This window comes from Rattus norvegicus, chromosome 12, assembly GCF_021556685.1.
Source record: "Rattus norvegicus strain SHRSP/BbbUtx chromosome 12, alternate assembly SHRSP_T2T, whole genome shotgun sequence".
NCBI lineage: Eukaryota > Metazoa > Chordata > Mammalia > Rodentia > Muridae > Rattus > Rattus norvegicus.
Genome location: NC_141545.1, coordinates 25,596,963 through 25,610,454, shown reverse-complemented (window position 1 = coordinate 25,610,454; position 13,492 = coordinate 25,596,963). Strand labels below are relative to the sequence as shown.

Below are 13,492 nucleotides of genomic sequence, written 5' to 3'. Positions count from 1 at the left end.
TTCATCATGGCTCTTTAAAAACGTTTGAACCAGGATATAAGATGACTAAATGACATCATAAATGTTTCTTAGTATTGTCAGATATGACTGAGTATAATTATTAAATCAGTAAATATTGTATTACTTGAATAAAATCCACACCCCAAAAATTAATAGTTCAATCTTTTGAATATCATTGTACTGACTGGTTTTGTGTGTCAACTTGACACAAGCTGGAGTTAACACAGAGAAAGGAGCCTCAGTTGGAGAAATGCCTCCATAGATCCAGCTGTAACATATTTCCTTAATTAGTGATCAAGGAGGGAGGGTCCCTTGTGCGTGATAGCATCCCTAGGCTGGAAGTCTTGGGTTCTACAAGAGAGCAAACGGAGGAATCCAGAGTAAGCAAGCCAGTAAGAAACATCCCTCCATGGCCTCTGCATCAACTCCTACTTCCTGACGTTCTTGAGTTTTACTCCTGACTTCCTTTGGTGATGAACAGCGTGGAAGTGTAAGCTGAATAAGCCCTTTCCTCCCCAACTTGACTCTTTTTGCTGATGTTTGTGCAGTAATAGAAACCATGTCTAATTCAATCATGTATATACAATTATTATTATATATACATTATATATCACAATACAATGCATGCATGCAATGGTGCACATAATATAATGGTGCATTATATTCAATAGACATGTGATTACAATCATGTAATGTTGGCTCTATCCTTGAGATGTAGGTATTTATAGACATGATAAAGGCAAATAAATCCTACTGCTAACATAATATTCACAGAAAAGAGACTATAACTATTTCTACTAAATTAGGCACAAGAAAATATTATTCAATATCTACTTTTGATCTAAATTTTTTGAAATCTTATCTTGAGAAGTAGGGCAATGAAATAGACAAAGGAGGTGCAGAATAGAAAGACAAACTCAAAGTATCTGTACTTAAACAGACAGGATATATGCCTAATAGACCTTAAAGACTTTACCAGAAATATCCTACAGCTGATGCACACATTCAGGAAAGTAACAAGACACAATATTAACTGAGAAAAATGCTTCTTAAATAAAAACAAACTCCTCAGGAAGTAAATAATGGGAACTGAATACACCTTATAATAATTAAAACTATGGAGTGGAACTGGAGTACACGGAAAGATTTCAACACTGAAGTAAGTAATTGAAAAACCTGTTGGAAGGTAAAAATAACTCCCTTCCAAATAAATAGTGTCTTGGTTGGGGCTGTATTGCTCTGATAAAACATTAAAATTGTAGTTAAGGGAAGAAATTCTTTGTTTCATGTTTTAGCTCTGAGCTTAAACTCCACCACTTAAGGAAATCAGGCTAAAAATAGAGAGCAGAAAGTTGGGGGCAGAAAATTACAAAGAACCCATGGGATAATGGAACTTACATGCTTGCTTCACATGTTTGGCCAGGATGCTTTCTGAAACAGTGTTATATCAATTGTCCAGTAGTAGCCACACCCACACTGAGCTGTCCCATCCCACATCAATCATCAATCAAGAAAATACACCAAAACGTTGTCCACAGGTCAACCTTATGATTGCTTTTCCTTTTGTAAGACTATTTTTTCCAGATGTTTATACATTTGTGTCAGGTTGTCAGAAATCAACAAGCACATGCATCTTCTCCAAAAGCAACCCAATACACATAATCTATAACCTATTCTATGTACACCTGCTCATCCAGGATCATAGCTCTTTTACTTACAAGAGCCAAGAAAATGAAATATCTTCCAAATTCATCAACTAATGAATGGATAATTAAACTATATACATATCCACATAAAAGAATATTTTATCTATGAATATGAAAATACTACACTCCCAGGAAAATGAATGTTAATGCAAATAAAATTGCGTGAGGTAATGCAGACAAAGACATAACAGGGCCATAAACAATCATATATATGTGTGTATATCTATCTATATATCTATATATGTATATGTACCATTTAAAACTTAAGATATGGTTTTAAATTGAGTATGTATAGAAGTCACAAAACTACAAATGGTTCATAATGCTGAGAAAAGATGATTAAAAATATAATAATGAAAAAACAAGGACTTGGAGAGTGCGTGTCTGTAATTGATTAGAAGAGTAGAAGAGGAAGAATGGGAGAACATAACTAATACGAATATCTTTTCACAATGTCCTAAATAAACCCACCTGCTGAAGCTTCAGAACCTGTACTTTGCAGACACAGAATTTCACTGGAGTAATCCTATATGGAGAGACAATGCATGGCAGATTCACCACTAGCTTTCAACTAAAAAGCCACAAGCCACATATATGCTATAATCTTTCAATGGGTTAGTCAATGAAGTAATAGAGACAACCCCAAATATTTGGTAATTCCTCACAACTTAATCTTAAGTTCCTATTGCTGTTGTAGAAATCACATATCTGAGACATAAAGAACAAGAAAGCATACAGAAACTGAGTTAAAGGTTTTCTTCCTGCTGATTAGTGGACAGAAGATTAGAAGGTGTCTAAGCACAACATTTTGGATAATATATATGAAGAAGCTTATTGTGGTATAGAGGGAATTTCAGAGAGAAAACACCTAATATGGAGGGAAGGTCATTAAGATACAGGAAGCTCTAAAGCAGCTTAAGTAACAAATGTCACAGTGAATATCCTTAATCTCAGTATGTAACACTTATAATGCCTTCAGAGACTCTGTGAAAATGTCCAGATCCATTAAAACACTCACTCCCAACATGAATAGAAGCAGGAAGGGTTAAAGTTAGAACGTTTTTAAATAAAAGCTCAGTGAAGCAAAAAGAGATAAGCCCAGATCCATGAGACAACAAGAAACATGTGAGGTTTCTGGAGACACTATTCACCCTGTGATATTGTCAGGAAGCTGTGCTATGATCTCCAAGTTTCTAGGTTTTTTTTAATCACCTCTTTTGAGATGAGCTTGTGATTTTGGATGTTTATGAATTATGTCTCAAATACTTGTCTAGTAGTGTGACAAAAATGATTTCCAAGACAGCATATAAAAGAAATTATTTAGCATCTCATAGTTTCATAGCATAGTAGATTCCCTTCAAAAAATCATGCTGAGCTAGGAAGTATATTGTAAACTACAATGTTCTAGCTGTCACTCAAAACTACTTCTGATTCAGAGGCATCACAGGAAAGATGAAGAAAAAGGAAGAGAGAGAGAGAGAGAGAGAGAGAGAGAGAGGTGGAGAAGGTAGAAACAGAGGCATACAGAGACATATAGCGAGACAACAAGAACAGAAATGAAGTCAATGGTACGGTTAAGATATAGAGCCCCCATTATCTGAGAAGCTATTAGTATTTTCAACTAACTATTAAAAGCAAAGTCAATTTTTAATGGTATGACTTGTAGTGTAAGTAGCACATTCTACATGTTGCTCCATGGTCCATGATCGAGTCAAAGACCACCTAATCAATACCCCAATATTAGGTCACAAAAGCCTTCTTTTGACTAGTTGCTGAAGGGTATCCAAAAGTCTACCAATGTATATAGCCTCTTCTGTTGACCTGGGTTCTGGCCAAGAGGTGCAAGGTAAGCTCCTATTGCTGAATATACATAGCACTTCATGAACAGTCCAGAGTCTCCTGAGCTAGGACTGACATAAATGTCTTCTTCTGAGTAGAAGCTTTCATAACAGAAGGCATCATGCAAGCTTCTGAAGAAGAGAAGCAACAACCGCACCTACCTATGATACCTATGAACCATTGTAACAACTGGCACGCCAGGATGACCCCGTCGGTTCTGTGTCACTACACATACCTTGATAGAGTCCATAATTTCCATATCTGGACATAACATAGGCTTGTGAAGATAGATAGTATATCTTTATTTGAAATTGAATTATAGTCATACCCGCACCTAAGTTTAGTCTCCCTTTATCATCAAGAAGATCACTTTCCAACCCATAGAATTACAGAATACCACAACCACTCAAAATATAGAGCTGTAGACAATCCCAATAGTAGAGATATCTACAAAACACACATGAAATCATACACCTAAAGTTTCTAAAACATTTTGAAAGAGGAGGAAGGAATATTTTAACAGCCATAGTACCAACAAGTTTAGTACAACATATATCTGTCTGTAATATCAAAAACTGTACATAAGGGCTAATCAATATGTGTACCCAAAGGTAAGCTGAAACACTTTACATGTAAAATAGCTATTTTAAAGTGGACAGAAGACACCACATTGGTCTCAGTACTACACAAAATACTGTTGATAACTTGCCAAATTATAAAATGGGAATGGGGAAGCTCGAATAATGAACACACTCCATTAATAATTTCTATGAATTAAAAATAAATTAACATTATGTGGTAGAAATTAAAAATCATGTAAAGGAAAGTCACGCTCCCCATTTTATCATAGTGTATTTTCCTTTCATTTCCGGGTAGTCTGAAAATCGTTTTCTGAGGGGTACTTAGATGACTACCTAGTACCTCAGTTAAACCAAAAGGGTCTAGGTTTTAGGAATCTAACTTAGTGCAAGAAAAAATGTGTTTTGTACTGTTCCAATATTCACATTTGATTATGTCTTTCACCAAATCAACTTAAAAAAATTTACTTCACCTTCCAGCTTACAATTTATCATAAAGGGAAGGTATAGAATAAAATCAAGGCAGGAATCTGGATGTAGAAACTAAAGGAGAGCCCATGGACCTGCTTACTACCTTTCTCCCCATAGCCCATTTAATGTATTTGTTAAAATAACTGAGGATGAATCTCCAAGGTTGGCAAAGGCCACAAGTGGGGAGAACCACCAACTACAATCATTAAGAAAATACCTCACAGACTTGCCTATGGCCAACCAGATGGAGGCATTTTCTCATTTGATATTCCCATTTCAAATGTGCCTTCGTTTTGTTCTAAGTTAAGAAAACAATAACCAGCACCAGAGATGATATTTTGGAAATACAAATTTGGATGGTTGCTAGTTCATTATGGCTTCATACCAATTAATGGAATTCCCAAAGACCTCAGCATGTTTTTGTGTCTTTAACTTTCTCCCACATGAGACAAATATAGTAATACTGTCCAACAGGTGTCTTCATGCTGCAGAGAACATAAGATTCAATGCTCTAGATGCAACAGTAAATAATATTTCCCTTCATGGATTCCTCAGCACAAATTACTATATCATACCGTATATAAGAATAAATATAGTGCTTTAATTAGGAGATAAGAAAAAAGTGGGGGCTGGGGATTTAGCTCAGTGGTAGAGCGCTTACCTAGGAAGCACAAGGCCCTGGGTTCGATCCCCAGCTCCGAAAAAAAAAAAAAAAAGAAAAAAGTGCCATGAATACACATTAGAAATGAAAAAGAAAGCACATTTGCTTTTTTTTTTACATGATTTTAATTAATTGGATATAGTCTTGAAAGAAGAAACATGTTACTACTTTCCTTCTATGCACAAAAACGTACTTGGCTTACATTTCAGAATGAGAAACATTCAGGCGTTGTAGTGTACAAAGAGGAAAGATGTCGAGGTTGTAGTATCATGTCACAATACATTTCTTGCCAGATATTGATCAGTGTGTGAAATGTACAGAGGACCAGTATGCCAACACAGTTCGGACTCTCTGCATCCAAAAACCTGTAACATTTCTTGCTTATGAAAACCCCTTTGGGGATGACACTCGCCAGCATGGCCCTATGCTTTTCTATCCTCACCTCATTTGTCCTGGGGATTTTTGTAAAGCACTTCTGTGGTGAAGGCAAATAACAGTACTCTCAGCTACATCTTGCTCATCTCCCTCACCTTCTGCTTTCTTTGCTCATTTCTATTCATTGGTCAGCCCAACGCAGTCACCTGCATCCTGCAGCAGACCACATTTGGAGTTGTTTTCACAGTGGCTGTTTCTACTGTCTTGGGAAAAACCACTACAGTCATCCTGGCCTTCAAGAGCACAGCACCAGGAAGAAGGTTGAGGGGGTTGCTTATATCAGGAGCATCGAAATTCATCATTCCCATCTGTACACTAATACAAATTGTCCTCGGCGGAATCAGGCTGGGAATATCTCCTCCATTTGTGGACAGAGATGCACACTCTGAACATGGTTATATCATTATTATGTGCAACAAGGGCTCAGTAACAGCCTTCTACTGTGTGCTGGGATACCTTGGAGCTCTATCTCTAGTGAGCTTCACAGTAGCTTTTATGGCCAGGAACCTGGCTGACACCTTCAACGAAGCCAAGTTCTTGACCTTCAGCATGCTGGTGTTCCTCAGTGTTTGGATCACATTTCTCCCTGTCTACCACAGTACTAAAGGAAAGAGCATGGTAGCTGTGGAAATGTTTTCCATCTTGGCCTCCAGCACAGGTCTTCTAGGTTGTATCTTTATCCCCAAATGTTATATTATTCTTGCAAGACCTGACATGAACTCATCGAAATGCCAACGAAATAGAGTTCATTGGAAGTAAGCTGGTTTTAGAATACCTCAGATTAGTTTTAGAGTTTTGAGTACTCTAAATAAAGTTTGTCAGGTTACAGACTTGCATATCTTGGACACATGCCAGAAGATTGAGTGAGTGATTAGCTATCCAGTGGTTTTATGTCAAGGACTACATTATCTTGAGCTGTTTTAGACATTTAATCAGACAGCTATAACTCAATATAATTTTAAACAGTTTTTATTTGTATATAAATGCATTATGTTATGTGGTACATCTATACAATTGAATGTTATTCTGCTATCAAAAACAATGACTTTATGAAATTCATAGGCAAATGGATGGGACTGGAAAATATCCTGAGTGTGGTAACCCAATCACAAAAAACAGACATGGTATGCACTCATTGATAAGTAGATATTAGCCCAAATGCTCAAATTACCCTAGATGCACAGAACACATGAAACTCAAGATGACCAAAATGCAAATGCTTCACTCCTTCTTTAAATGGCGAACAAGAATACACTTGGGAGGGAATAGGGAGGCAAAGTTTAGAACAGAGGCTGAAGGAATGCCTATTCAGAGCCTGCCCCTCATGTGGCCCATACATATACAGCCACCAAACTAGATAAGATGGATGAAGCAAAAAGTACAGGCTGACAGGAACTGGATGTAGATCTGTCCTGAGAAACACAGCTAGAATATGGCAAATTCATAGGCGAATGCCAGCAGCAAACTAGTGAACTGAGGATGGGAACCCCGTTGAAGGAATCAGAGAAAGGACTGAAAGAGCTTGAAGAGGCTTGAGACCCCATATGAACCACAATAGCAGCCAATCAGAGCTGCCAGGGAGTAAGCCACTACCCAAAGACTATACATGGACTGACCCTGGGCTCCAACCTCATAGGTAGCAATGAATAATCTAGTAAGGGCACTAGTGAAAGGGAAAGCCCTTGTTCCTGCCAAGATTGAACCCCCAGTGAACAGGATTGTTGGGGTGAGGACGGTAATGGTAAGAGGGGGAGGGTTTAGGGGGATGTTGTCCTGGAAACCAGAAAAGGTATTAACAATTAAAATGTAAATGAGAAATTCCCAATTTAATAAAGATGGAGAAAAATGGGGTACACAGATAAACAAAGAATTTTCAACTGATGAATATCGAATGGCTGAGAAACACCTAAAGAAATGTTAAACATCTTTAGTCATAAGGGAAATGCAAATCAAAACAACCCTGAGATTCTACCTCAAACCAGTCAAAATGGCTAAGATCAAAAGCTCAGGTGACAGCAGATGCTGGCAAGGATATGAAGAAAGAGGAACAGTCCTCCTTTTTTGGTGGGATCTCAAACTGTTACAAGCACTCTGGAAATCAGTGTAGAGATTCTTCAGAAGTTTCAATGTAGAACTATTTGAGGACCCAGCTATACGAACCATGGGCATATACCTAAATGATGCTCTGGCATACAACAAAGACACATGCTCCACTATGTTCATAGCAGGCTTATTTTTAATAGCCAGAAGCTGGAAAGAACTTAGATGCCCTTCAACAGAGGAATAGATACAGAAAATGTAGTACATCTACACAATGGAGTACTGATCATTTAATAAAATCAATTCCTTCTTTTTTCTCCCATTTTCATTAAATTGAATATTTCTTATTTACATTTCAAATATTATTACATTTCCTGGTTTCCAGTCCATCAGCCTCCTAAGTCCTCCCCTTACGCTTTATATGGGTTTTACCCTCCCAACCCACCCCCACTTACTGCCCCCTCACATCAATCATGTACAATGGGGGGTACAGACTTTGCCAGACCAAGGGCTTCCCCTTTAACTGGTTCCCTTACAAGGCAATTCATTGTTATAAGAATTTGGAGCCCAGGGTGAGTCCATGTATAATCTTTGGTTAGTGGCTTAGTCCCAGGAACCTCTAGTTGGTTGATATTGTTGTTCTTATGGGGTCTCAAGCCCCTTCAGCTCTTTCAGTCCTTTCTCTGATTCCTCCAATGGGCTCCTGTTCTTGGGTCAGTAATTTGCTGCTGGCGTTCGCCTCTAAATTTGACATATTCTTGCTGTGTCTCTCAGGAGAGAACTGCATCAGTTTCCTCTCAGCCTGCACTTCTTAGCTTCATCCATCTTATTTAGTTTTGGTGGCTGTATATGTATGGGCCACATGTGGTGCAGGCTCTGAATGGCCGTTCCTTCAGTTTCTGGTCTACGCTTAGCCTGCATATCCCCTCCTATGTGTATTTTTGATCACCTTTTAAAGAAGGAGTGAAGCATTTGCATTTTGGGGCATCAGTGGGAAGGGAAGCCCTTGCTCCTGCCAAGGCTAGACCCCAGTGTAGAAAAAAGACAGGGCACAGGGGCAGGAATGGGAGGTGTTTGGGGAGGGAGCACAATCTTATGGAAGAAGGGTAGAGGGATGGGCTAGTGGGCTTATGGACAGGAAACCAGGAAATGGGATAACATTTGAAATGCAAATCAAAAGTATCCAATGAAACAAAAACCAAAAAGGAAAGAAAAAAACCAAGGGGGATTACTCAAGGTGATAAATCATGGCCATAATACTTTCTAAATTTATTTGAAGGGAAGTATTTCAAATTACATATTATTGTAAAAACAATAGTATGTGCTAGTGAGATATCTCAGTGGGAAATGCAGCAGGCACAGATGAAATGCACAGGCAGGATGTCATGATCATGGTCTGTCCAGTCATCTACAGGAGTCCATATTTTAGGTCCATGCCACAGGCATCTGCACACACCAACAAGGTGCCTTAAAGAAATTGCTCAAATGGTTTTATAGATTCCCAGGTTCTTTCCCATTGTTCAAATGGAAAAACACAGAAATGCTCACAGTGAAGACTTACACAGAGTCAACATTCTTAAATCACATAGATACTTAAACCCCTGTTGAAGACACTTAAAGAGACTGCATCTCTGATCTGCCACAAGTGAACATTATGGTCCAACTGGGAAAAATTATTGGCTTCTGCACTGGCAAACAGTGTTTACAATGTGTGTTCCCTGGCCTGAGGTAGTAAGTAGAAAAAGGTACCAGCGGAAATTGGGCATCATAACATGCCCGCCATCCCAACTATTAACAGATAGTGATGGGAAGATTATCAGTTGAGCACTGCTTCTCAACTTGTGTGTTACAACCTCTTACAGGGTAGAACTGCCCTTTAACAGGAGTGGCATATCAGATATCCTGCATGCAAGATGTTTCTACTATGATCACAACAGTAGATGGATGACAGTTATGTAATAACAATGAATTAATTTTATCATTGTAGTCAGCCAAATGGGGAAAAGTTGTCACTACATTGGGAAGGCAGAGAATTACTGAATTGAAGGCTATTCTTAGCACCTCTTTGAGGCCAGCCTGGATTACATGAAACCTCATCATGAAACCAACAACAAAGTAAACCAAATCTCTAAATCATCAAAAAGGTCATGGAGTATGGTCATCTGTTATTTCCCTTTTGGTTGGAGGTGGAGACACCGAGGATCCTAACACTTATCTCTCCAGATTTACAAAAAGAATGTTGGTGACTGTCAATATCTTAGTTTTTCTTAGTTTTTTTTTTTTTGGTTTTTTGATTCGTTTTGTTTTGTTTTGTTTGTGAGAATGGGGTCTCTAAGGTGGCCCTGGAATTCAGAGAATCCCCGCTGCTGCATCTGACAGAATGGGATGAAGTCCTGACAGCCATGCCTGGTTATTAATATGCTTTGTTTTTTGTTCATTTCTTTTGTGTTAGTTTGGCTCTTTAAACTACGTGCATAACAATGAGGAGGGAGGGGGAGTTTTTTATTTCTGTGACCACAAACACAATGATTCATGTAAATGTCCTTGGCAATCAGCAGAAGTTGGGAGACCTCATTCCAGAGGAGACAGAGCTGGAAACATTTGCACTCACTGGGGTTTTAGCAAACAGTGTAGAGTCCCTTCTTGGGGACTACACTGGACAGAGGTACAGACAGGTACTAATGCTGAGGTGGGCAGGTTATGAGGAAGATGAAGATGATGATATCATCCTAGGGGAGAAACATGAAGTCAGATGGCAGCAGGGCAACTATGCAATTGTAAAGCTTCAACTTCAGCCTGAGCCTCCTGTCTGCACCACCAGCTACCTCCTTCCACCACCTTCTCTAGCATCTCCACTACTTTCCCCATGCCCCAATCTGGGGGGCTTAATTTAAAAACCCACTTTGTGTCTATGTGTTGTCCCTAAGCAAATGAGATCATTGATCATGTGGGTATGGAGGTGATGACAAGAATAGAAAATGGTCGGGGTGCTTAATGAGGATATCTGCTGAGTTAGGTCCCACAGAGACTGCAGTATGTGGTATTTGAGGGATGTCTCTGGAATGGGAGGGTTCACAGACAAAAAGGAAGTGTTCAGCCTCTTCTATCCCACTGCTATCATGGTACAACCAAGTTGGGTATAAAATCAGATAGTCTGAATGCTGTGAACACTGGAGTCTGAACAATCACTGATCCTGGCCTGGGAGGGGCCGTAGTTACTCAGGATGGAAACTGGTTGACATTTGGTGGCATAAAAGCTGTGAAAGGGTCCTTGCATGATTCTTGTCAGCATGAAGATGCATGTATGTGCAAGAGTGTGTTCATGTATATGGAGGACAGAGGGCAACCTCAGGCATTACTACTCAGGACACCATCGAACATGAATAGACATCTTGGATTTTTGTTAGTAGCTTTTGTTGTTTGGTTGGGTTTTTCTGTTTGCTTGTTTTGCTTTTCAATTTTATTTTGGTTTTTGGGGAAAAGATCTCACTGTATAGCCCTTGCAGACCAGGCTATCATCAAACTTAAAAGGATCTACTATCCTTTGTCTCTGTCTCCCATATATGACCATTGAGGGCATGCATGAACATGCCTAGACCAATATAGGTTTAACTGTTTACATTTCATTTAATATTTCTTCTGTGCAAGGCAGGGCACCCATGTGTCTGGGTTCCCACATTCCAATTAGACATACCCCATGGTCACATGGTTCACAAAAGCTCCCTGTGTGCATGCAAAACCACAGGCTGTACTTCCACAGAAAGTGCCCTGCCCCTGAGAAAGCAACATGGCTACATGGCAGAGTCACTGCTATTGGTAAAACAGGATGGCAGTCACAGAGACTGATTAAACAACACTGGGCAGAATCATATCCAAGAGCAGGGTCCCAAAAAGATTCTACTGAGTCTAGACGCTAGGACAGAGACCATGACATGGGACTAAGGAGCCAGCAGATAGCAGCAGTGTGGAAGGCCACAAGGGGCAAGTAGGATCCTGGTGAATTCACCAGAGCCTATTGTGTAAAAATGCTTAGATCCAGCATCTGACATATTACAATATTGTCAGTCTCAGCCCCTTCTTAGGTAGGTTAACAAGCAGGTGACCTTTACCTAGAGATGGCAGACAGTAAAGGAAATCTGGAGGAGAGCATCCTCATGGCCATCACTGAGGCTAAAGATGTGGTTCCTGTTCTTGAATGCTCACTTGCCTGGCATTCAAAGAACTGAAGGGGATGTGTAGGACTTCAAGGTCATTCTTGGATAAGAAATGGAGATCCTCAATAACAAGTGGAGGTGTGGACAAGAAGATGGAGCACAGAGCAGAGGGAGCATTCTTACACCCTGCTGGGCTTGCCTTGGAACCATCTAGCATGGGATTGGAGCTTGGGTATCTTCTCTGGTTGAACTCATTGACAGCAGGCCTCCCAGGACGCAGGCTGAGCTATGGCCTGGAGAGTAGAGCATAGATCTGAGATTGCAGGTAGAGGTGTGTATCCAAAGAATAAGCCCAGATGGAATCAGTGTCACTTTTTCTTTTTTTCATCATTGCCCTATGTTTTGATCAATGTAAGTATCATTGAATTTATATTTGTGTTTTGGGTCATCCTTCCGGGTGAAAAACCTTTCCTTTACCCTATGTAACATGAGCATACATTAAAATCTTCAGTTTTCCTACTGAATCTGTTAGCCTTTCTGTGTCTCTGTGCTCCTACCAAGAAAACGCTGAAGGCCCTGGTATAAGTAGGGACACCTGGGCCAAACAGTCAGGCCAGAGCTTGCCAAGAACTCAATCAGTCAAACTCTGCTGGGAATTGGCATGTATGCATGGAAAATGATTCCACAATAGGTCATGTAGACATATGTGGTCTGCTCTTCAGCCAAAGGCACATTCATAGGCCATACTGTTCTCCAGACATCAAGGGCCATATTGATGTGAGTGCCCTCTGCTGCCACCAGAGTTTACGGTGATGTCTGATTACTTACTGCCAGGAAGTACCATGTCTGGGCTAAAGGACCTACAGTAGCTGGATCTTTGTTGATGGCCAAGGTGTGAATTCTCACCAGAGGATATTCAGGATCCTCTCGCCTAAGTTGTCACTTAAAGGTTTTCCAAGGTATGTAAATCCTGCTGCCACCTGGGGTCATTCTGAGCAGAGTAGTAGTGCTGCACCTGAAGCCATGTCTTGGTTATATTCAAGTCAGTGTTTCCAAGGTCATTTCTTGGTCTATGATGTTATTTTAACCAGGTTGTGTGTTGTTCTCTTATGTCCCATCTTACTACTAATAGCTGTGCAGATGTTCCTAAAGTATGATTCTGCCTGAAGCTGCACCGAAATCAGTTCTACTGCATGGTGCCACATTGATGTGGGCAGACTTCACTGCTATCTAAGACCATATTGATTTCCAGGGTTCTGGGTCTTGTCTGTGTTGGGGATCCTGCTGCAGCAGGTGTCATGGTCATGATCTCTACTCCCATGAGAATACCTGTGGAGATGCATGATTAGAGCTGTTGCTGATTTTGAGTAACAAGGAGGATACTTTTGAAGTGATATTGATGAGACACAGATGAGTTAAAAGGAAGAAATACGGAAGACATTAATAACAATTCCTACACTTCAAAGCATCAGTCCAAGAAGAGAAACTGGGGTGATCTCTAGTGACTTTATGAAGGCCTCAGATGGAATAGGATATTGGGAATCTTGTGGATGACTTTATCTTAGATTGTTACCAGAAAGAGATATAGAGACTGAACTGGGAACCTCC

General features: G+C 39.8%; 1 pseudogene; it reads left to right on the top strand.

Annotated features, from left to right (window-relative positions):
- LOC148002269 (vomeronasal type-2 receptor 116-like) overlaps window positions 1–6,449 on the top strand; it is a 33,256-nt pseudogene extending 26,807 nt beyond the window's left edge.
- Window positions 6,450–13,492: the final 7,043 nt, after the last annotated feature.